The sequence below is a fragment of the Bombina bombina genome, chromosome 1, assembly GCF_027579735.1.
Source record: "Bombina bombina isolate aBomBom1 chromosome 1, aBomBom1.pri, whole genome shotgun sequence".
NCBI lineage: Eukaryota > Metazoa > Chordata > Amphibia > Anura > Bombinatoridae > Bombina > Bombina bombina.
Window position 1 is genome coordinate 278084724 of NC_069499.1, and position 25754 is coordinate 278110477.

Below are 25754 nucleotides of genomic sequence, written 5' to 3' on the forward strand. Positions count from 1 at the left end.
AGATCCGTAACGCCATCTAAAGTCAGTAGTTATGAGTTCTATGCTACAAAGCTGTAACATAAAACTCATAACTAAACTGCTACAAAGTACACTAACACCCATAAACTATCTATTAACCCCTAAACTGAGGCCCTCCCGCATCGCAAATGCTATAATAAATTTATTAACCCCTAATCTGCCGCTCCAGATATCGCCGCCACTAATAAAATTTATTAACCCCTATTCCGCCACTCCCCAACATCGTCACCACTATTCTAAAGTTATTAACCCTAAACTGCCACCCTCCCGCATCGCAAACACTATTTAAATATTATTAACCCCTAATCTGCCGTCGGCCCACATCGCCCCCACTATAATAAAGTTATAAACCTATTAACGCCTAAACTGAAAGCCCCCCCACAACAAAATATAATAAATTAAACTATTAACCCCTAAACCGAAAGCCCCCCGCATCGCAATAAACTAATTTAAACTAGTAACCCCTAAACCTAACCCTAACGTAACCCTAACATAACCCTATCACCCTCTAACTTTAACATAATTTAAATAGAGCTAAATTAAACTTACAATTAACTAAATAAACCTAATAACCCCTAAACCGCCAGTCCCCCACATTGTAACAACCTAAATTAAACTATTAACCCTAACCCTAATGAAACCCTAACGTAACCCTAACCATAACACCCCCTAACTTTAACATAATTAAAATAGAGCTAAATTAAACTTACAATTATTAAATAAATAATACCTATTTAAAACTATACACATACTTACCTGTGAAATAAAACCTAACCTAGCTACAACATAACTAACTAGTCCTAAAGCCTGTGTACACGGGCCATTTTTTGCAGTACAGCAGTCCAACCCCTTGCTCTCTCTCTATCCCCCCTCTCTTTTTCTCTCTTTCTCCCCTCTCTTTTGCTCTCTCTCTCCCACCTCACTTTTGCTCTCTCTCTCCCTCTTTTGCTCTCTCTCTTCCCCCCTCTTGTTTGCTCTCTCTCTCTCCTCTCGTTTGCCCTCTCTCTCTCTCTCCTCTCGTTTGCTCTTTCTCTACTCTCTTTTGCTCTCTCTCCTCTCTTTTGCTGTCTCTCTCCCTCTCTTTTGCGCACTCTCCCCCTCTCTTTTGCGCTCTCTCCCCCTCTCTTTTGCGCTCTCTCCCCCTCTCTTTTGTGCTCTCTCCCCCTCTCTTTTGTGCTCTCTTCCCCTCTCTTTTGTGCTCTCTCCCCCTCTCTTTTGTGCTCTCTCCCCCTCTCTTTTGTGCTCTCTCCCCCCTCTCTTTTGTGCTCTCTCCCCTCTCTTTTGTGCTCTCTCCCCCTCTCTTTTATGCTCTCCCCCCCCCTCTCTTTTATGCTCTCTCCCCCCTCTCTTTTGTGCTCTCTCCCCTCTCTCTTTTGTGCTCTCTCCCCCTCTCTTTTGTGCTCTCTCCCCCCTCTCTTTTGTGCTCTCTCCCCCTCTATTTTGTGCTCTCTCCCCCTCTCTTTTGTGCTCTTGCCCCCTCTCTTTTGTGCTCTCTCCCCCTCTCTTTTGTGCTCTCTCTCCCCCCTCTCTTTTGTGCTCTCCCCCCTCTCTTTTGTGCTCTCCCCCCCTCTTTTGTGCTCTCACCCCTCTCTTTTGTGCTCTCCCCCCTCTCTTTTGTGCTCTCTCCCCCCTCTATTTTGTGCTCTCCCCCTCTCTTTTGTGCTCTCTCCCCTCTCTTTTGTGCTCTTTCCCCCTCTCTTTTGTGCTCTCTCCCCCTCTCTTTTGTGCTCTCTCTCCCCCCTCTCTTTTGTGCTCTCCCCCTCTCTTTTGTGCTCTCTCCCCCCTCTCTTTTGTGCTCTCTCCCCCCTCTATTTTGTGCTCTCCCCCCTCTCTTTTGTGCTCTCTCCCCCCTCTATTTTGTGCTCTCCCCCTCTCTTTTGTGCTCTCTCTCCCCCCTCTCTTTTGTGCTCTCCCCCTCTCTTTTGTGCTCTCCCCCCTCTTTTGTGCTCTTCCCCTCTCTTTTGTGCTCTCTCCCCCCTCTCTTTTGTGCTCTCTCCCCCCTCTCTTTTGTGCTCTCTCCCCCCTCTATTTTCTGCCCTCCCTCTCTCTTTTTGTGCTCTTTCCCCCTCTCTTTTGTGCTCTCTCCCCCCTCTCTTTTGTGCTCTCTCCCCCCTCTCTTTTGTGCCCTCTCCCCCTCTCTTTTGTGCTCTCTCCCCCTCTCTTTTGTGCTCTCTCCCCCTCTCTTTTGTGCTCTCTCCCCCTTTCTTTTGTGCTCTCCCCCCTCTCTTTTGTGCTCTCTCCACCCTCTCTTTTGTGCTCTCTCCACCCTCTCTTTTGTGCTCTTTATCCCTCTCTTTTGTGCTCTCTCCCCCTCTCTTTTGTGCTCTCTCCCCCTCTCTTTTGTGCTCTCTCCCCCCTCTCTTTTGTGCTCTCCCCCCTCTCTTTTGTGCTCTCTCCCCCTCTCTTTTGTGCTCTCTCCCCCTCTCTTTTTTGCTCTCCCCCTCTCTTTTGTGCTCTCCCCCTCTCTTTTGTGCTCTCCCCCCCTCTCTTTTGTGCTCTCTCCCCCTCTCTTTTGTGCTCTCTCCCCCCTCTCTTTTGTGCTCTCTCTTCCCTCTCTTTTGTGCTCTCTCCCCCTCTCGTTTGTGCTCTCTCCCCCCTCTCTTTTGTGCTCTCTCCCCCCTCTCTTTTGTGCTCTCCCCCCCTCTCTTTTGTGCTCTCTCCCCCTCTCTTTTGTGCTCTCCCCCTCTCTTTTGTGCTCTCTCCCCCCCCTCTTTTGTGCTCTCTCCCCCCTCTTTTGTGCTCTCTCCCCCCTCTCTTTTGTGCTCTCTCCCCCTCTCTTTTGTGCTCTCCCCCTCTCTTTTGTGCTCACACCCCCTCTCTTTTGTGCTCTCTCCCCCTCTCTTTTGTGCTCTCTCCCCCTCTCTTTTGTGCTCTTCCCCTCTCTTTTGTGCTCTCTCTCCCCCTCTCTTTTGTGCTCTCTCCCCCTCTCTTTTGCTGTCTCTCTCCCTCTCTTTATCCCCCCTATTCTGCTGCTCTCTCTATCCCCCCTTGTTAGAGCTCTGCCTCTCAGTCTCACACTGACTGCAGTCGGCAATGGCATCTGGCCGCATCTGGCCCCACCCATGTCACACCCGGCCCGTCCATGTCCCAGCCACGCCCCGTCCGGTCACGCCCACACTGCACCCAGCCGGCCACACCCACTCCACCACACACGACGCAGAAGCCAGGAGGAGGTCAGTTGGAAGGCCAGGTGTGTTTGTCCTCACGCGCAGTCTCTACTGCTCATGACAGCTTTGGACAAACACACTTGGCCTTTTATAGTATAGGATAGTTACATTGTAGCTAGTTTAGGTTTTATTTTTATTTCACAGGTAAGCTATTATTTATTTTAACTAGGTAGACTAGTTAGTAAATAGTTAATAACTATCTAGTTAAAATAAATACAAAATTACCTGTCAAATAAAACCTAAGCTATCTTATACTAAAACCTAAAATTACAAAAAATAAAAAACCTACCATTACAAAAAATAAATAAACCTTCCATTACAAAAAACAAACGAAATTATCCAAAAAAATAAAAATTATTCCTATTCTAATACCCCAAAAACACTGTCAAATCAGCCAATATGATTTAAGCAGCTCTCATTCTATTGGCTGATTCATCATCCAATAGAATTAGAGCTGCTTAAATCCTATTGACTGATTTGAACAGCCAATAGGATTTTAGCAGCTCTAATTCCTATTGGCTGATTCAAAATTTTCAGCCAATAGGAATGCAAGGGACACCATCTTGGATTGCGTACCTTGCATTGAAGATTTAGTGTACAGCGGCGACCGTATGAAGAGGATGCTCTGCGCCGCATGTCTTCAGGATGTACCCGCTCTGCGCCGCCGGGATCAAGATAGAAGATGCCACCTGGATGAAAATTGAAGAGGTCGACTGGGTGAAGACTTCTCGCCGCTTGGGTGAGGACTTCACCGCCGGAATGAAGATTGAAGAGGCCGCCTGGATGAAGTCTTCTCGCTGCCTGAATGAGGACTTCTCCGCCGGGATGAAGATCGTTCAAGCAAGACTTCAAAAACTGTAAGTGGATAGTCAGGGGTTAGTGTTAGGTTATTTTAAGTTTTTTTTGGGTGGGTTTTATCTTTAGATCAGGGTTTGGGCAGTGAAAGAGCTAAATGCCCTTTTAAGGGCAATGCCCATCCAAATGCCCTTTTCAAGGCAATGGGTAGCTTAGGTTTTTTTTAGATAGTTTTTTTTTATTTTGTGGGTTTGGGGGGGGGGGTGGGGGTTTGTAATGTTAGTGGGTCTTTGTATTTTTTTAAAAGGTAAAAGAGCTGTTTAACGTAGGGCAATGCCCTACAAAAGGCCCTTTTAAAGGGACATTATATACTCATATTTTCTTTGCATAAATGTTTTGTAGATTTTTTTTTTTTTAAATGTATAGTTATGCTTATTTTCAAATAACATTGCTCTAATTTTCAGACTCCTAACCAAGCCCCAAAGTTTTATGTGAATACCATCAGCTACCTTCTCCAGCTTGCTCCTGTTTGTGTAAAGGGTCTTTTCATATGCAAAAGAAGGGAGAGGGGGAGTGTCTTATTTCCCACTTGCAGTGGGCTTTCCAGCCACCTTTTCAACAGAGCTAAACTGAGAGCTTCTATATGTAAGTTTTTAAACAGTTTTATACTGGATTTTTATATCAGTATCTGTGCATCTTATTCTTTATAGTAGTGTCTATTACATGCAGTTATATGAAAATAAGTGTTTACTGTCCCTTTAAGGGCCATTGGTAGTTTATTCTAGATTAGTTTTTTTTATTTTAAGGGTGTTTTTTTTAATGGGTATTAGAATAGGAATAATTTTTTATTATTTTTGATAATTTGTTATTTTGTGTAATGTATTTTTTTAGAGGGTGTTTGTTTTTCTTTTGTAGTAAAAGAGCTATTATCTTTAGGGCAATGCCCTACAAAAGGCCCTTTTAAGGGCCCCCCAAAAGTCCCTTTTAAGGGCCCTTGGTAGTTTGGGGGGTTTGGGTTTGTATACTGTTAGGGGGTATTTGTATTTTTTGCAGCAAGTGCTGTTTAATTTAGGACAATGCCTTACAAAAGGCCCTTTTAGGGTTAGGGTTATGTTAGGGTTAGGTTTAGGGGTTAATATAGTTTAATTTAGGTTGTTGCGATGTGGGGGGCTGGCGGTTTAGGGGTTAATAGGTTTATTTAGATAATAATTGCAAGTTTAATTTAGCTATATTTTAATTATGTTAAAGTTAATAACTGTAGGCAGGCGTCGATGATGTCGGGGGCAGCAGATTAGGGGTGTTTAGACGTGGGGTTTATGTTACGGTGTTAGGTTTATACGATAGTTTTTTTACCCATAGACATCAATTGGGCTGATATATTTCCCTATATCGCTCAAAACTCATAATCTAGCTGTGTGTAATTTAGAGAAGTGGTATATTTTTTCATTGCTCTATATTTCTGGTTTAATGCTTTTTTGTACTATAAAAAACATTCAGTTATAAGTTCAATTCTATTTAAATTGAATTTCTGAAATATGAAAGTGGATGTACTGTAACAGAGGGATGTAACTTTTTCTTGTGACTGTGTATTGTTTTTTTGTAACATATAATTACAATAATAACCATTAACTTGAAGAACCTATAGGAGGTGAAGACACCTTTATAAATTGCCGAACTAGACTGGAGGAAATTCATCTTGAAAAAAGCTTTCTACAGCTGAAACGCGTTGATGATTCAACAAAGTCTACCACAGTCTATGACCTAATTGCGGTTAATCAGAGTGCTCTGAAACTACTATCTGAAACTTTTCTATAGCTAAGGAGAAGCTGTGGATGCAAACCCGACAATCCACAATTGCCATTGGTCAGTAATCTCACAACATGACCTGGACGTCACGATCACGCCCCAAGCAAACCACAAGGTGAATGCCGAGTGTGTGGCATGTCAAAGAGGAGACAGGCAAGTGGAGAAAGTGAAGCTTTCGAATTTCAATGAGTCCTTCTATGAACCTATACTTTCAGATACCGCATTCCTTGTTTGTTTTTCTAACAACATACGGGACTAACTTCATTACTACTCACGAGTGGCAACATACATCTGTAACACTTGAACAATGTATATCACCAGACTTGTTAAGTCACACACAGAGGTTTGTGTATTTGGGGTATCTGTGATCCCTGTACTCCTCACATAGTGGATATATTAGAGTTTAATAGACTACCAGCGCCTAACACATACAGCTACCCTATTGAGGGTTTCAGGAATCTTCATTCAGTTCCATTTTTTCTAAACTTGAAATATAGAAGTTTGTTTTTTACAGTACACCCCTCTGAATTTTATATGATATATATTGTTTATAGATTCTAACAACAAATTCGATTTTTAACATTGTACACCACCGGTGGTATTTTCTTTTCTTTATTTTATTTTGTTTGATATATAGATCAATAAAATTGTGTAATTTTTTTCATCATATTTGTGTGCATCCAGTTGCCTTTTGTGGCGCATCTTCTCTCTATTTTTACTTTTATATGGAAGAGATGGAAAGAAGACATTCTTCTATACACAGACCTATTCATTGCTGACAAAACAGAGGAGATAAAGGTAAAGTTGTTCCTGTACTTAATTGGAGAAAAAGGCAGAGAGGTAAAAAACACCCTTCTCCCAGAAGCAGCAGCTCCCACACTGGCTCTGCTAATTAAAGCATTTGATGATTATTGGGATCCAAAGCAAAATGAGACTGTGGAAAGATATAATTTTTATTTCAAGAAGTCAGAGGGAAGATGAAGGAATAGATGCATATGTCACAGATCACAGAACTTGCAACTTTGTTAGTATCAGAGACTCATTAATCAGCGACAGGATTGTATGTGGCACAAGAGACTCTAAACATAGGGAATGCCTACTGAGAGAAGTGGATTTAACATGGAAAAAATGGTAGAGCTGCTGAGATGTCTAAAGAGAGGGAGAAGATCATTGAGAGTTCTAGCACCAGTGCAGTGTCAGTCCATGGGGTGGACACAAGTTACACCCTTAGGAAGGGTCATAACAGAATGACAATGACTCCAGACAAGACAATACAGTGTATTTATTGTGGAAAGCGTCACGAGAAACTGAAAGAAAAATTCCCAGCATTTGGAAAGCAATGTAAAGGGTGTGGTAAAGCAAATCATTTCATTAGCCAGTGCCGTGCCAACACACAACGAAGAAAGCCAACAGTACAAGCTGTCTATAGAGAGACTGAAGAGGAATATGAAGACATTCTGGGTCTGACCTTGGAACCAGCTTTTCAGATTTGTACACTTAAGAAAATAGTAAGCAAATTTCCATCAGCTTTGTTTGCTACCATGCTAATTGACCAGCAAGCAGTTAGATTCCAAATGGATTGTGGAGCAGACTGTAATGTCATACCAGCAAGGTTGGTGAAAGACAAATCTAAAATTCTACATTGTGATAAAATGCTAAGGATGTATAATAAGAGCACACTGAGACCAATAGTGATATGTAAGCTCAAAGTAAGAAAACCACGCAACCAAAAGTTATATCAGGCTGAGTTTGTTGTAATTGACACAGAGGTGTGTAATCCTATACTAGGAAGTAGAGCTATACAAGCTATGGATCTGATCTCAGTGCAACACCAAAATATCCTAAACGTGGAACAATATGGCAACCACCCAGATGCCACTGTGTGGGCCTGGTCAGCCATCAGAGTATGCAGATATTTTTCAAGGAGTAGGCTGTCTAGAAGGAAAACTGAAATTAGAAGTAGATGCTCTTGTACAGCCTGTTAGACTTCCAAAAAGAAAGGTTCCTGTGTCATTAGTTAAACCCCTTAGAGAGAAGCTTGCCAGTTTAGAAAAACAGGGCATTATAACACCTGTAGAGAGAAGTACAGACTGGATTAGTAGTATCAGGGAAGTTAAGAATTTGCATTGACCCTTAGCCTCTGAATAGGGCTTTGAAAAGGAGCCATTATCCTTTGCCAACAATTGATGATATACTTCCTGACCTAGCAAGAGCAAGGAGTTTTTCAGTATGCGATGTCAAGAGTGGATTTTGGCATATTGAATTGGAGGAAGAATCCAGCTATTTAACCACTTTCTCTGCTCCTTTTGGCCGATACCGATGGGTTCGAATGCCTATGGGTATTAGCCCTGTTCCAGAATTGTTCCAGCGAAAACTAAATCATGCACTGGAAGGGCTACCAGGTATCAGGATTTTTACAGATGATATTCTGATTGTAGGAGAAGGTGATACCAAGGTGGAAGCTATTCAAGATCACGATCAAAAGTTGAGGAAATTGCTCAATCATTGTAGAGAAAGACACATCAAACTAACGGCTAGATTTAGAGTTGGGCGGTAGCCGTGAAAACCAGCGTTAGAGGCTCCTAACGCTCTTTTTAGGCTACCGCCGGTATTTGGAGTCAGTCAGGAAAGGGTCTAACGCTCACTTTTCAGCCGCGACTTTTCCATACCGCAGATCCCCTTACGTCAATTGCGTATCCTATCTTTTCAATGGGATCTTTCTAATTCCGGTATTTAGAGTCGTGTCTGAAGTGAGCGTTAGAATTCTAACGACAAAACTCCAGCCGCAGAAAAAAGTCAGTAGTTAAGAGCTTTCTGGGCTAACGCCGGTTCATAAAGCTCTTAACTACTATGCTCTAAAGTACACTAACACCCATAAACTACCTATGTACCCCTAAACCGAGGTCCCCCCACATCGCCGCCACTCGATTACATTTTTTTAACCCCTAATCTGCCGACCGCCACCTACGTTATACTTATGTACCCCTAATCTGCTGCCCCTAACACCAATAATTAACCCCTAATCTGCCGACCGCCACCTACGTTATACTTATGTACCCCTAATCTGCTGCCCCTAACACCGCCGACCCCTATATTATATTTATTAACCCCTAATCTGCCCCCCTCAACGTTGCCTCCACCTGCCTACACTTATTAACCCCTAATCTGCCAAGCGGACCGCACCGCTACTATAATAAAGTTATTAACCCCTAATCCGCCTCACTAACCCTATAATAAATAGTATTAACCCCTAATCTTCCCTCCCTAACATCGCCGACACCTAACTTCAATTATTAACCCCTAATCTGCCGACCGAATCTCGCCGCTACTGTAATAAATGGATTAACCCCTAAAGCTAAGTCTAACCCTAACCCTAACACCCCCCTAAGTTAAATATAATTTAAATCTAACTAAATAAATTAACTCTTATTAAATAAATGATTCCTATTTAAAGCTAAATACTTACCTGTAAAATAAATCCTAATATAGCTACAATATAAATTATATTTATATTATAGCTATTTTAGGATTTATATTTATTTTACAGGTAACTTTGTATTTATTTTAACCAGGTACAATAGCTAAAATAGTTAAAATAATTACAAAATTACCTGTAAAATAAATCCTAACCTAAATTACAATTAAACCTAACACTAGACTAGCAATAAATTAATTAAATACAATACCTACAATTATCTACAATTAAACCTAACACTACACTATCAATAAATGAATTAAATACAATATCTACAAATAAATACAATTAAATAAACTAACTAAAGTACAAAAAATAAAAAAATATTTACAAACATTAGAAAAATATTACAACAATTTTAAACTAATTACACCTACTCTAAGCCCCCTAATAAAATAACAAAGCCCCACAAAATAAAAAAAATGCCCTACCCTATTCTAAATTACAAAAGTTCAAAGCTCTTTTACCTTACCAGCCCTGAACAGGGCCCTTTGCGGGGCATGCCCCAAGAAATTCAGCTCTTTTGCCTGTAAAAAAACACATACAATACCCCCCCCCAACATTACAACCCACCACCCACATACCCCTAATCTAAGCCAAACCCCCCTTAAACAAACCTAACACTAAGCCCCTGAAGATCTTCCTACCTTATCTTCACCCTGCCAGGTTCACCGATCCGTCCTGGCTCCAAAATCTTCATCCAAGCCCAAGCTGGGGCTAGACATCCATCATCCGACGGCTGAAGAAGTCCAGAAGAGGGTCCAAAGTCTTCATCCTATCCGGTAAGAAGAGTAGATCCGGACTGGCAACCATCTTCTTCCAAGCGGCATCTTCTATCTTCATCCGATGAGGACCGGCTCCATCGTGAAGACCTCCAGCGCGGACCCATCTTCTTCCGACGACGTCCAACTGAAGAATGACGGTTCCTTTAAGGGACGTCATCCAAGATGGCGTCCCTCGAATTCCGATTGGCTGTTCCGATCAGCCAATAGAATGCGAGCTCAATCTGATTGGCTGATCGGATCAGGCAATCGGATTGAACTTGATTCTGATTGGCTGATTCCATCAGCCAATCAGAATTTTCCTACCTTAATTCCGATTGGCTGATAGAATCCTATCAGCCAATCGGAATTCAATGTGTTTAATTGTAACTTAGGTTAGGATTTATTTTACAGGTAATTTTGTAATTATTTTAACTATTTTAGCTATTAAATAGTTCTTAACTATTTAATAGCTATTGTACCTGGTTAAAATAAATACAAAGTTACCTGTAAAATAAATATAAATCCTAAAATAGCTATAATATAATTATAATTTATATTGTAGCTATATTAGGATTTATTTTACAGGTAAGTATTTAGCTTTAAATAGGAATAATTTATTTAATAAGAGTTAATTTATTTCGTTAGATTTAAATTATATTAAATTTAGGGGGGTGTTAGTGTTAGGGTTAGACTTAGCTTTAGGGGTTAATACATTTATTAGAATAGCGGTGAGCTCCAGTCGCCAGATTAGGGGTTAATGTTTGAAGTTAGGTGTCGGCGATGTTAGGGAGGGCAGATTAGGGGTTAATACTATTTATTATAGGGTTAGTGAGGCGGATTAGGGGTTAATAACATTATTATAATAGCGGTGCGGTCCGCTCGGCAGATTAGGGGTTAATAAGTGTAGGCAGGTGGAGGCGACGTTGTGGGGGGCAGATTAGGGGTTAATAAATATAATATAGGGGTCGGCGATGTTAGGGCAGCAGATTAGGGGTACATAGGGATAATGTAAGTAGCGGCGGTTTACGGAGCGGCAGATTAGGGGTTAATAATAATATGCAGGGGTCAGCGATAGCGGGGGCGGCAGATTAGGGGTTAATAAGTGTAAGGTTAGGGGTGTTTAGACTCGGGGTACATGTTAGAGTGTTAGGTGCAGACGTAGGAAGTGTTTCCCCATAGCAAAAAATGGGGCTGCGTCAGGAGCTGAACGCGGCTTTTTTGCAGGTGTTAGGTTTTTTTTTCAGCTCAAACAGCCCCATTGTTTTCTATGGGGGAATCATGCACAAGCACGTTTTTGAAGCTGGTCGCGTCCGTAAGCAACTCTGGTATCGAGAGTTGCAGTGGCGTTAAATATGCCTGTACGCTCCCTTTTTGGAGCCTAACACAGCCATTCTGTGAACTCTCAATACCAGAGGTATTTAAAAGGTGCGGCCAGAAAAAAGCCAGCGTTAGCTACGCGGGTCGTTACCGACAAAACTCTAAATCTAGGCCTAAGAAAAATGTCAGATAAGGAAAACAGAAGTGCCATATATTGGTTACTTATTATCAGCCCAGTGACTTCAAGCAGATCCAAGCAAAGTAAAATCCACTACTGAAATGCCCAGACCCTCAAATGTTAAAGGAGTAAAGAGATTTTTGGGGATGGTGAACTATCTTTCCAGGTTTTGTGAAAACCTCTCAGATGCAGTTGAACCACTGCGCCAACTAACCCAGAAAGTTACAGTGTGGGAATGGACAGAGGTGGAGGAAGAGGCATTTCAGCAGATCAAATAAAAAATCAGCAGTGCATCAGTGCTTAAATATTATAACCCAGACGAACCATTAGAACTACAATGTGATGCATCCGAGAAAGGTCTGGGAGCAGCAGTGATGCAAGGTAAGCAACCAATCGCTTTTGCAAGCAAAGCAATGATGGAGACAGAACAAGGTTATGCACAGATAGAGAAGGAGCTATTAGCAGTCCTATTTGGAATGGAAAAATTCTACCAATTCACATTTGGGCAGACAGTATCTGTACAATCAGACCATAAGCCCCTTGAAAGCATCAAGAACAAACCCTTACTTAAAGCACCCAAATGTCTTCAGAGTATGATGTTACGGCTTCAGATGTATGATGCTTGTATCAGATACTGCTCGGGGAAGTCTTTGGCTGTGACAGACACATTAAGTAGGGTTCTGTAAAGCACCAGATTGAAACTATAAACATGCTCCAATATCTACCCATCTCAAACAAGATAGACTTGTTGCTATACAACAGAGCAATGAAAAAGACAAGACTTTACAAGCAGTAAAGCGAATTGTGATGAGTGGATGGCCTCATGCTAAGGAACAGGTACTCCTAGAGGCTTCACCATTATACCACATATAAGATGAACTGAGTGTACAGGATGGTGTTCTATTCAAAGATGAGTGAGTAGTTATTCCATCTGATCTCTGAACGGATATTATGTCTTGAATACATTCTTCACATTTTGGCATGGAAGGATGTCTACACAGAGCCAGGGAGAGTATTTACTGGCCAGGAATGAATGCACAGCTAAAATAATATATTGACCAATGTGACTTATGCTGCTCATTCGATACTAAACAACAGAAAGAGACATTCATTCCTCATGAGATCCCAACAAGACCGTGGGAAAAGCTTGGCATTGATTTGTTCACATTCTAAGGAAAGGAGTATTTAATAACAGTGGACTATGACTCCTGGGAGAAAGACCATCTTCAGGATACAAGATCTACAACAGTAATAAGAAATTGAAAGGCCATTTTGCCAGATATGGAATCCCAGACACTGGGGCCTAGATTACAAGTTGTGCGTTAGGGTTAAAAAGCAGCGTTAAGAGGTCCTAATGCTGCTTTTTAACGCCCGCTGGTATTACGAGTCTTGAAGGTACCGCTCACTTTTTTGGCCAGACTCGGAAATACCGCAAATCCACTTACGTCAATTGCGTATCCTATATTTTCAATGGGACTTGCATAGCGCCGGTATTACGAGTCTGGCCAAAAGTGAACGGTAGACCCTCTCCTGTCAAGCCTGGTACCACATTTAAAAGTCAGCAGTTACGAGTTTTACGCTACACTAAAGTGCTAAAAAGTACACTAAAATAAATATTTTAACCCCTAATCTGCTGAACCGGACATCGCCGCCACTATAATAAACATATTAACCCCTAAACCGCCCCACTCCCGCATCGCAAACACTAGTAAAATATTATTAACCCCAAATCTGCCGTCCCTAACATCGCCGCCACCTACCTACATTTATTAACCCCTAATCTGCCGCCCCCAACGTCGCCGCCACTATATTAAATATATTAACCCCTAAACCTAAGTCTAACCCTAACCCCCCCTAACTTAAATATAATTACAATAAATAAATAAATAAAATTCCTATCATTAACTAAATAATTCCTATATAAAACTAAATACTTACCTATAAAATAAACTCTAAACTAGCTACAATATAACTAATAGTTACATTGTATCTAGCTTAGGGTTTATTTTTATTTTACAGGCAACTTTGTATTTATTTTAACTAGGTAGAATAGTTATTAAATAGTTATTAACTATTTAATAACTACCTAGTTAAAATAAAGACAAATTTACCTGTAAAATAAAACCTAACCTAATTTACACTAACACTATAATTAAATAAATTAACTAAATTAAATACAATTAATTACAATTAAATAAAATTATCTAAAGTATGACAAAAAACAAACACTAAACTACAGAAAATAATAAAGTAATTACAAGATTTTTAAACTAATTACACCTACTCTAATCCCCGTAACAAAATAAAAAAGCACCCCAAAATAAAAAAAGCCCTACCCTACACTAAATTACAAATAGCCCTTAAAAGGACCTTTTGCAGGGCATTGCCCCAAAGTAATCAGCTCTTTTACCTGTAAAAAAAAAGTACAAATACCGCCCCCAACATTAAAACCCACCACCCACACAACCAACTCTACTTTAAAACCCACCCAATCCCCCCTTAAAAAACCTAACACTAACCCCTTGAAGATCACCTTAACGGGAGATGTCTTCACCCAACCGGGCAGAAGTGGTCCTCCAGACGGGCAGAAGTCTTCATCCAATCGGGCAGAAGTGGTCCTCCAGACGGACAGAAGTCGTCGTCCAGACAGCATCTTCTATAGTGATGTCACGAATATTTCGCCGGCGAATAGTTCCCGGCGAACATAGCATGTTCGCATTCGCCACGGCGGGCGAACATATGCGATGTTCGATCCCCCCCCTATTCGTCATCATTGAGTAATACTTTGACCCTGTACCTCACAGTCAGAAGACACATTCCAGCCAATCAGCAGCAGACATTACCTCCCAGACCCTCCTACCTCCTGTACAGCATCCATGTTAGATTAATTTGGAAACTGCATTCTTAGTGAGAGGAGGGACAGTGTAGCTTCTGCTGATTTAATAGGGAAATTGATAGCTAGGCTAGTGTATTCAGTGTCCACTACAGTCCTGAAGGACTCATCTGATCTCTGCTGTAAGGACAGAACCCCAAAAAGCCCTGTTTAGGGCTAGAACATCAGTCTGCTTTTTTTTTTTTCCCTGTGTAATCTAATTGCAGTTGCCTGCCTGCAAGCATGTTTTTCAGGCTCACAGCGTATACTGTGCCCACTTGCCCAGTGCCACCACTCATATCTGGTGTAACAGTAGTGTAGATTTAAAAAAAAAAAACAGTAGTCAGTTTCCTTCACACGTGTGCATTTCAGAGCCTGCCTGCCAGGGCACAGTGTCACCTCAGTGCAACTCATATCTGGTGTAACAGTAGTGTAGATTTAAAAAAAAAAAAACACTTTTTTGACTGTGTTAAATAATAGCAGTGAGTTTCCTTCACACGTGTGCGTTTCAGGGCCTGCCTGCCAGGGCACAGTGTCACCCCAGTGCAACTCATATCTGTTGTAACAGTAGTGTAGATTTAAAAAAACAACAACACTTTTTTGACTGTGTTAAATAATAGCAGTCAGTTTCCTTCACATGTGTGCGTTTCAGGGCCTGCCTGCCAGGGCACAGTGTCACCCCAGTGCAACTCATATCTGGTGTAACAGTAGTGTAGATTTAAAAAAAACAACACTTTTTTGACTGTGTTAAATAATAGCAGTCAGTTTCCTTCACATGTGTGTGTTTCAGGGCCTGCCTGCCAGGGCACAGTGTCACCCCAGTGCAACTCATATCTGGTGTAACAGTAGTGTAGATTTAAAAAAAAAAAAACACTTTTTTGACTGTGTTAAATAATAGCAGTCAGTTTTCTTCACACGTGTGCGTTTCAGTGCCTGCCTGCCAGGGCACAGTGTCACCCCAGTGCAACTCATATCTGGTGTAACAGTAGTGTACATTTAAAAAAAAACAACACTTTTTTGACTGTGTTAAATAATAGCGGTCAGTTTCCTTCACACGTGTGCGTTTCAGAGCCTGCCTGCCAGGGCACAATGTCACCCCAGTGACACTGGGGTGACACTACCTGATTGATACAACATCATACCTGAAGTTTTATAGCACGTTATTCCAAAAAATTTAGGAATGTTAGGTGATTTATGCCCTTTATGGCTTAAAACCAGACTCTGCATCAACTATGTAATTTTCCATGGGAGTTTTGCCATGGATCCCCCTCCGGCATGCCACAGTCCAGGTGTTAGTCCCCTTGAAACAACTTTTCCATCACTATTGTGGCCAGAAAGAGTCCCTGTGGGTTTAAAAATTCGCCTGCCCATTGAAGTCAAAGGGGTTCGCCCGGTTTGCGAACTTTTGGGGAAGTTCGCGTCCGCTGTTCGCGAACCCAAATTTTTAGGTTTGCGACATCACTAATCTTCTATCTTCATCCATCTGGCACGGAGCGGGTCCATCTTCAAGACATTCGACGCGGAGCATCCTCTTCTGTCCACGGCCGACGACTGAATTAAGGTTAGGGGGATTAGATTAGGTGTAATTAGTTTAAAAATGTTGTAATTTGTTTATTATTTTCTGTAATTTAGTGGGTTTTTTTTAATTTAATTTAATTATAGTGTAGTGTTAGGTGTAATTGTAACTAAGGTTTTATTTTACAGGTAAATTTGTCTTTATTTTAACTAGGTAGTTATTAAATAGTTAATAACTATTTAATAACTATTCTACCTAGTTAAAATAAATAAAAAGTTGCCTGTAAAATAATAATAAACCCTAAGCTAGCTACAATGTAACTATTAGTTATATTGTAGCTAGTTTAGGGTTTATTTAATAGGTAAGTATTTAGTTTTAAATAGGAATTATTTAGTTAATTGTAGTAATTTTATTTATATTTATTTTAATTATATTGAAGTTAGGGGGTGTTAGGGTTAGGGTTAGACTTAGGTTTAGGGGTTAATAATTTTATTATAGTGGCGGCAACGTTGGGGGCGGCAGATTAGGGGTTAAAAATGTAGGTAAGTTGCATCGACATAGGGGGCGGCAGATTAGGGGTAAATAAATAAAATGTAGGTGTCGGCGATGTTGGGGGCGGCAGATTAGGGGTTCATAAGTATAATGTAGGTGGCAGCGGTGTCCGGAGCGGCAGATTAGGGGTTAATAATATAATGCAGCTGGCGGCGATGTCGGGGGCAGCAGATTAAGGGTTAATAAGTGTAATATTAGGGGTGTTTAGACTCGGGGTTCATGTTATGGTGTTAGGTGTAGACATAAATGTATCTTCCCCATAGGAATCAATGGGGCTGTGTTAAGAGCTTTACGCTGCTTTTTTGCAGGTGTTAGGTTTTTTTTCAGCCGGCTCTCCCCCATTGATTTCTATAAAGAAATCATGCAAGAGCACGTTTTACGAGATCACCGCTAACGTAAGCAGCGCTGTTATTGAGGTGAGAAGTGGAGCAAAATTTTGCTCTACGCTCACTTTTTTGCGGCTAACGCCGGGTTTTTAAAAACTCGTAGTACCAGCACTGTCTGCAAGTGAGCGGTGAGCATAAACTGCTCGTTAGCACCGCACAGCCTCTAACGCAAAACTTGTAATCTAGGTGTGTATGTTCTGATAATGGACCACAGTTTATTTCAATTGAGTTTAAAGACTTCAGTATGGGTTGGGACTTTGACCACGTTACCTCATCATCAGGTTACCCTCAAAGCAATGGGAAAGTAGAGTCGACAGTAAAGACAGCCATAAGACTTCTCCAAAAAGCTGTGTCTTCTGGAAATGATCCTTATCTAGCATTTTTGGATCATCGCAACACACCAACACAAGGCATGGGCATGTATTTATCAAACCGTCAACCGCAAATACGCTGGAATTCCGCAGCGTATTTGTGGCGAGCCTGATTCGCCTTAGTTATCAAACCCTACAGACCGGCAAAAGTAGAATTTTGTGACGTAACATACGATCCGCTGGACTCAGTCCAACACAGATCGATGCTTACGTCACTACAGATGTTCCGAACGCAAGTTCGGCACAATCTGACTACTTTTGGAAGTTAGAAAATTTCCACCAGGTACGCTCAGCACTATTCTGGCCCAGCGTACCTAGTTTTCAATCCGCCGCCCTGAAGGCGGCGGATGCCATAGGAATCAATGGGAGTTGGAAAGCACGAAAGCTCATGATCGCTGCTGCCCGATATCCCATTGATTCCTATGGAAACGTGTACACCTAACACCCTAACATGTACCCCGAGTCTAAACACCCCTAATCTGCCCCCCTACACCGCAGCCACCTACATTATACTTATTAACCCCTAAACCGCCGCTCCCGGACCCCGACACAACTAAATAAAGTGTTTAACCCCTAAACCACCGCTCCCGGAGCCCACCCCCACCTACATTCTATTTATTAACCCCTAATCTGCCCCCCTACACCGCCGCCACTATATTAAATGTATTAACCCCTAAACCTAAGTCTAACCCTAACCCTAACACCCACTAACGTAAATATAATTTAAATATATGTAAATAAAATTACTATCATTAAATAAATTATTCCTATTTAAAACTAAATACTTACCTATAAAATAAACCCTAAGATAGCTACAATATAACTAATAGTTACATTGTAGCTATCTTAGGGTTTATTTTTATTTTACAGGCAAGTTTGTATTTATTTTAACTAGGTACAATAGTTATGAAACAGTTATTAACTATTTAATAACTTCCTAGTTAAAATAAATACAAATATTCTTGTAAAATAAAACCTAACCTAAGTTACAATTACACCTAACACTACACTATAATTAAATAAATTCCCTAAACTAAATACAATTAAATACAATTAAAAACAATTATCTAAAGTACAAAACCCCCCCACTAAATTACAGAAAATAATAAGATAATTAAAAAATTTTAAAACTAATTACACCTAATCTAATCCCCCATATAAAATAAAAAAGCCCCCAAAATAATAAAAAGCCCTACCCTATACTAAATTACAAATAGCCCTTAAAAGGGCCTTTTGCGGGGCATTGCCCCAAAGTAATCAGCTCTTACCTGTAAAAAAAGTACAATACCCCCCCAACATTAAAACCCACCACCCACACACCCAACCCTACTCTAAAACCCACCCAATTCCCCCTTAAAAGAACATAACACTAACCCCTTGAAGATCACCCTACCATGAGAAGTCTTCACCCAACTGGGCCAAAGTCCTCGACAAAGCCTGCAGAAGTGGTCCTCCAGACAGGCAGAAGTCTTCATCCAAGCCGGGCAGAAGAGGTCCTCCAGACGGGCAGAAGTCTTCATCCAACCCGGGCAGAAGAGGTCCTCCAGACGGACAGAAGTCTTCAACTAGGCGGCATCTTCTATCTTCATCCATCCAGCATGGAGCGGCTCCATCTTCAAGACATCCGACGCGGAGCATCCTCTTCTAACGACATCTGACGACTGAATGAATGGTCCTTTAAATGACGTCATCCAAGATGGCGTCCCTTGAATTCCAATTGGCTGATAGAATTCTATCAGCCAATCGGAGTTAAGGTAGGAAAAATCCTATTGGCTGATGCAATCATTGAGCTCGTATTCTATTGGCTGATTGGATCAGCCAATAGGATTGAACTTCAATCCTATTGGCTGATTGCATCAGCTAATAGGATTTTTCCTACCTTAATTCCGATTGGCTGACAGAATTCTATCAGTCAATCGGAATTCAAGGGACGCCATCTTGGATGACGTCATTTAAAGGACCATTCATTCAGTCGTCGGATGTCGTTAGAAGAGGATGCTCTGCGTCGGATGTCTTGAAGATGGAGCCGCTCTGCGCCGGATGGATGAAGATAGAAGATGCTGCCTGGATGAAGACTTCTGCCTGTCTGTAGGACCTTTTCTGCCCGGCTTGGATGAAGACTTCTGCCCGTCTGGAGGACCTCTTCTGCCCGACTTGGATGAAGACTTCTGCCCGTCTGGAGGACCACTTCTGCCGGCTTTGTGGATGACTTCGACCCGGTTGGGTATATACTTCTCAAGGCAGGGTGATCTTCAAGGGGTTAGTGTTAGGTTTTTTTAAGGGGGGATTGGGTAGGTTTGATAGTAGGGTTGGGTGTGTGGGTGGTGGGTTTTAATGTTGGGGGGGTATTGTACTTTTTTTTACAGGTAAAAGAGCTGATTACTTTGGGACAATGCCCTGCCAAAGGCCCTTTTAAGGGCTATTCGTAATTTAGTATAGGGTAGGGCTTTTTATTATTTTGGGGGGCTTTTTTATTTGATTAGGGGGATTAGAGTAGGTGTAATTAGTTTAAAAAAATTATAATTATTTTATTATTTTCTGTAATTTAGTGTTTTTTTTTTTTGTACTTTAGATAATTGTTTTTAATTGTATTTAATTGTATTTAGTTTAGGGAATTTATTTAATTATAGTGTACTAGTACTAAAGCCTGTGTACACGGGCCATTTTTTTCAGAACAGCGGTCCCACCCCTTGCTCTCTCCCCCCTTTCTTTTGCTCTCTCTTCCCCCCTCTCTTTTGCTTTCTTTCCCCCCTCTCTTTTGCTTTCTCTCCCCCCTCTCCTTTGTTCTCTCTCTCCCCTCTTTTGCTCTCTCTCTCCCCTCTTTTGCTCTCTCTCTCCCCTCTTTGGCTCTCTCCATCCTTTCTTTTGCTCTCTCTCCCCCCTCTTTGCCCCCCCCCTTTGGCTCTCCCCCCCCCTCTTTGGCTCCCCCCCCTCTTTGGCTCTCCCCCCCCTCTTTGGCTCTCTCCCCTCTTTTGCTCTCTCTCCTCTTTGGCTGTCTCTCTCCCCTCTTTGGCTCCCCCCCCTTCTCTTTGTCTCTCTCTCCCCCCCCCCTTCTCTTTGTCTCTCTCTCCCCCCCCCTTCTCTTTGGCTCTCTCCGCCCCCTTCTCTTTGGCTCTCTGCCCCCCCCTTCTCTTTGGCTCTCTGCCCCCCCTTCTCTTTGGCTCTCTGCCCCCCCCTTCTCTTTGGCTCTCTGCCCCCCCTTCTCTTTGGCTCTCTGCCCCCCCTTCTCTTTGGCTCTCTGCCCCCCCCTTCTCTTTGGCTCTCTGCCCCCCCCTTCTCTTTGGCTCTCTGCCCCCCCTTCTCTTTGGCTCTCTGCCCCCCCTTCTCTTTGGCTCTCTGCCCCCCCCTTCTCTTTGGCTCTCTGCCCCCCCTTCTCTTTGGCTCTCTGCCCCCCCTTCTCTTTGGCTCTCTGCCCCCCTTCTCTTTGGCTCTCTGCCCCCCCCTTCTCTTTGGCTCTCTGCCCCCCCGCCTTCTCTTTGGCTCTCTGCCCCCCCGCCTTCTCTTTGGCTCTCTGCCCCCCTTCTCTTTGGCTCTCTGCCCCCCCCTTCTCTTTGGCTCTCTGCCCCCCCCCCTTCTCTTTGGCTCTCTGCCCCCCCCTTCTCTTTGGCTCTCTGCCCCCCCCTTCTCTTTGGCTCTCTGCCCCCCCTTCTCTTTGGCTCTCTGCCCCCCCCCTTCTCTTTGGCTCTCTGCCCCCCCTTCTCTTTGGCTCTCTGCCCCCCCTTCTCTTTGGCTCTCTGCCCCCCCCCTTCTCTTTGGCTCTCTGCCCCCCCCTTCTCTTTGGCTCTCTGCCCCCCCTTCTCTTTGGCTCTCTGCCCCCCCCTTCTCTTTGGCTCTCTGCCCCCCCTTCTCTTTGGCTCTCTGCCCCCCCCTTCTCTTTGGCTCTCTGCCCCCCCCTTCTCTTTGGCTCTCTGCCCCCCCCCTTCTCTTTGGCTCTCTGCCCCCCCCCTCCTGCTCCCTCTCTGGCTCTGTCTTCGCGGGACCCCGCCCGGCCACGCCCCATCGCGGCAACACCCACCCAGCCACGCCCCTCGCGACCCCCGGCCACGCCCCTCGCGACGCTCCCGTCGGCCACAAACAGCTGTGAGGTCTGGGGAGCGCGTTGCCGCTTCGCACGCAGCAGACCTCACAGCTGTTGAGTAGCTTGCGCTCCCTATCTCACAGCTGCTTGTATGTTGTGTACCTCGTGCTCCCAATCTGTCAGCTGTCAGCTATGCCGAGGTGCGCGAGAATAGAATCTAAGGCCAAGTGTTTGTCTGTACTGCGCATGACGGCTTCAGACAAACACTTGTCTTTTATAATATAGGATTGTTAGGTGTAATTGTAACTTAGGTTAGGTTTTATTTTACAGGTATATTTGTATTTATTTTAGCTAGGAATTTATTAAATAGTTAATAACTATTTAATAACTATTGTACCTAGTTAAAATAAATACAAAGTTGCCTGTAAAATAAAAATAAACCCTAAGATAGCTACAATATAACTATTAGTTATATTGTAGCTATCTTAGGGTTTATTTTGCAGGTAAGTATTTTGTTTTAAATAGTAATAATTTTTTTAATGATAATAATATTTATTTAGATTTATTTTAAATATATTTAAGTTAGGGGGGTTTTAGGGTTAGGGTTAGACTTAGGTTTAGGGGTTAATAAATTTAATATAGTGGCGGCGACGTTGGGGGCGGCAGATTAGGGGTTAATAAATGTAGGTAGGTGGCGGCGGTGTAGGGGGGCAGATTAGGGGTTAATAAATATAATGTAGGTGGTGGCTGTGTAGGGGGTGGCAGATTAGGGGTTAAACACTTTATTAGAGTTGCTGTGGGCTCCGGGAGCGGTGGTTTAGGGGTTAATACATTTATTAGAGTTGCGGTGGGCTCCGGGTGCGGCGGTTTAGGTGTTAATACATTTATTAGAGTTGTGGTGGGCTCCGGGAGCGGTGGTTTAGGGGTTAAACACTTTATTAGAGTTGCGGCGGGGTCCGGGAGCGGCGGTTTAGGGGGTAAACTGTATAGTATAGTGTCGGTGTTTAGTGACAGGGTACTAAGAAAGCTGAAAAAAGCCGAAGAGCAGCAAGATCGATGACTCTTAGTTAACAACAGTCCGCTGCTCATCGCACCGTAGTTGGTGCACGGCTTTTTGACAGCTTTTTTAGTAACTTAGGAGAACGTATTCAGGTCCGAGGCCGCGATGTTAGGCGATCTTCGGCAAGCGTATTGGTGCCGTCGAATGCAAGAAAGTCGATGGCTTGATAAGTAGATGCCATGGAGTGCAGTCCTGCTCAAAGACTGATGGATCGAAGGACCGAATCATTACTTCCAATAAGAGGGAGTCTGTTAATACATCATCAAGTAATAAATGACAGGAACCAAATCCTTTGCAGAAAGCAGCATTCATTGCAAGCTGCTCAATATAACAAAGGAGCCAAAGACCTGCGGCCTCTAAATGTTGGTGAACAGGTGTGGGTACAACCGCAAACAAACGAGGGAAAAGAGTGGTGGAAGGCTTTCCTAAGAGCTCATGTAGGAATTCGGTCATATTAAGTGGTGACAGAGTCAGGACAGGTCCTGAGGAGAAATAGGAGGCGTCTGAGAGGCATTGGCTGCTACAGGCCTCCAGCAAGGACCTAAACTAGCACCCAAGAGGAATCTCATGTTGAGTATACAAACCAGCCATTAATGACAAATAACTCAGAAGAAGAAGGACAAGAAGAAACAAACGGTGAAATATCAGACACGGACAGACTGCAGGATAACAGGTCCTGTTAGAACAACCACAGGGATCCAGAAACACCCAGACAAAAAGTGGGAGATATATTTGAAAACCAGAATATCTAAATGACTATATGGACTAATATTTAGCACCAATGAAAGACTGCATCTCAGGATCCATATTCCTACAAGAATTAAAAGAGATAGCGATTGCCATTTCCCCAAAAAAAGGAAAAGATGTATCAATATGTATGTATGTAAAAAGATAGTGTTTGGTTCCAGGGGGAAGTTTAACATATGTTTCACTGCAGTTCAGAAGGAAAAAGTTAGTTGATGAATAAGGCACTGACATTAACTGTAATAAGGGCTGAAGTTTATGCATTCTGTTATAAGATGTTCTTTTAATAAATTTGTTAAAACACTGCAACTGGAGTCTGAGAAACTATCTTATAAACAGCAGCTTTATACACTCATACCCTCGCCCCTGACAGTGGAGAGACCCCAAAGGTCAGGGCCTAGGGAAGGTGCCCCTCTTGTCCTGTCCAAAGGACTGGCCTGGGGAGACTTGTAGGTGAAACTTGCAATATGCAGGTTTTTTAGATAGTTGATATCTCTGCTATTAATGTGTATAGTTAGTCTATAATGTCTCTTTAATTTGAACTATTTTCACATTTCACCTGCTGTATAGTTCTACTGAAAAATAGCAGGTGTTTAGTATTAGTCCTGATGTGGCACAAGAACCTTACATCACTTGGTACATGCTACGTACACATGCAGAGTTCCTCTAATAAAGATAAATTGATCTCTCTTGAAAAAGCTTTTATCTCTGCTTCAGACCTCTTACCTTGTGAATTCTGCTCTATTACTTATATATATTACCCCAAATTATTTTTAGCATTATTGCTTTATGTGATGGTTTTCTACTGAATGGAATTATACTCTAGCCCCAGCTTACAGCCACAAATATTAGGTTAGTGAGTTTACTTTGCAGTTGCTCTGGAGACAAAAGGGTACAAGATATAAATAAAAGCATGTAGAGACGTTTTAGATTCCTGCTGCAAACATTTAGCTGTATTTTTTATCTATTGCTAACCATTTGATTCTGCACCTTCTGCAATGTAAATTGAGAGGTTTGAAAAATCAGGTACTCGCTGAAATCCTAGGAACAGTAGATTTTTTTTTTTATAGAGCTCACTCTAGTTATACATCTTTAGATGTAAACGTATTTGTCAATTGGTACTAAAGAGCTTAGATCATTGCCCTATTTACTATTGTACTATTTACTGACTTTATGGCGTGGATGGGCTATTTATGTATAGGTTAAACAAATTTGACAAATAATGGCACAGTGTCACTATTTAAAATAGGATATAGAGGTATGTGCAAAACCTCGGTGCTGCCCCTTTAAATAATTATACAAAACAGGATTGGGGATAGGAAGGGACTAAGAGGGGATTGGTAGCACTCTTACTCCTATGATTGGAAAATGCTGTACCAAACAGCTACATGTAAGCAAATGTGTAGGTATTAAAATTTATAAACTTTAATTCTGCATTTAAAAAAATATAAAGTTAAATAATAGTGATCAAAATCACTAAATCACACACCACTAATCAAACTAACTAAAAACAAACATCAACCACCCCCCCTGTATTCCTGGCCGATAACAGGATACCTCGGCTTCAGGTGTCAGGGGTAACACAGGGTGCTATTGTATACGCAGTCACCAAGGTGAAAAAAAATGTTGTTTAGACCACACAAATGCATTTCGGCCGTTATACGGCCTTTCTCAATGTGAATATGGTTTAGAAAAAAGCCTAATGTGTGCTACTCCTGTACAAAACCATATATTGTGTCCAGCTACATCTTCTAAGTAAAACAATACCCCAATGTATGCTTTTGTCACTATCCTGAAGCTACAATGCCATATAAGAGACCTAACCATTTTAGTTTTTACGGTTATAATTTTGATATATGAATTTAATGGGCCTATGTCTCATTTTGGGGCATTATAACAGTTTTACTGTTCAAATTACCCCATGAAGGTCTACCATTTGCAAAAGTAGACACTCCAAGGTATCTCATATGGTATTTATTGTGCCTTAATGTGCCACCATTTTTTCACTAGTTAATGTCAAAGTTTGTGATAAAAAAAAGGTTTTGCAATTTTTTGCATACATATTCCATTTTTGCTGGGCATTTTGTAAATCTGTTGTGTGCCACTATGATCAGATGCTCCAAATTATGCTCAGCTATCTCTTCTGAGTAAAACAATACCCCAATGTATGACTTTGACAAAATTTTGTGAAGTTACAGTGAATTTTCATAGATGGATTTGATTGGTCTATGTCCTATTTTAAAGCATTTTAGCAGATTGTTAGTTCAAACTACCCTACAAAGACCTACCATTTCTTAAAGAAGACACCCTAGGGCAGGGGTGTCCAAACTTTGCTCTCCAGAGGTTTTAGAACTACATTTCCGATGATGCTCAGCCAGCATTTTATCTAGCTGAGCATCATGGGAAATGTAGTTCCAAAACCTCTGGAGAGCAAAGTTTGGACACCCCTGCCCTAGGGTATCTCAAATGGCATATTTTGATCCGTATCATGGGGCCATTTTTGGCTGTCATCTGTTTGTTTGAACTTTTTACACAAGAACTGTAACCAAATAATGAGATTAACTTTTTTTTAAAATTTTTCTATTTTTAAAGTTTTTCCCTTTTTTATTTTAACCACTAACCTTAACACTATGCTGCCCAATTTCCCACTATCTACCACCCAACCCCAAATCACCAAAATAAAAATAATAAAATAGAGAATTTTATAAGCCAGTT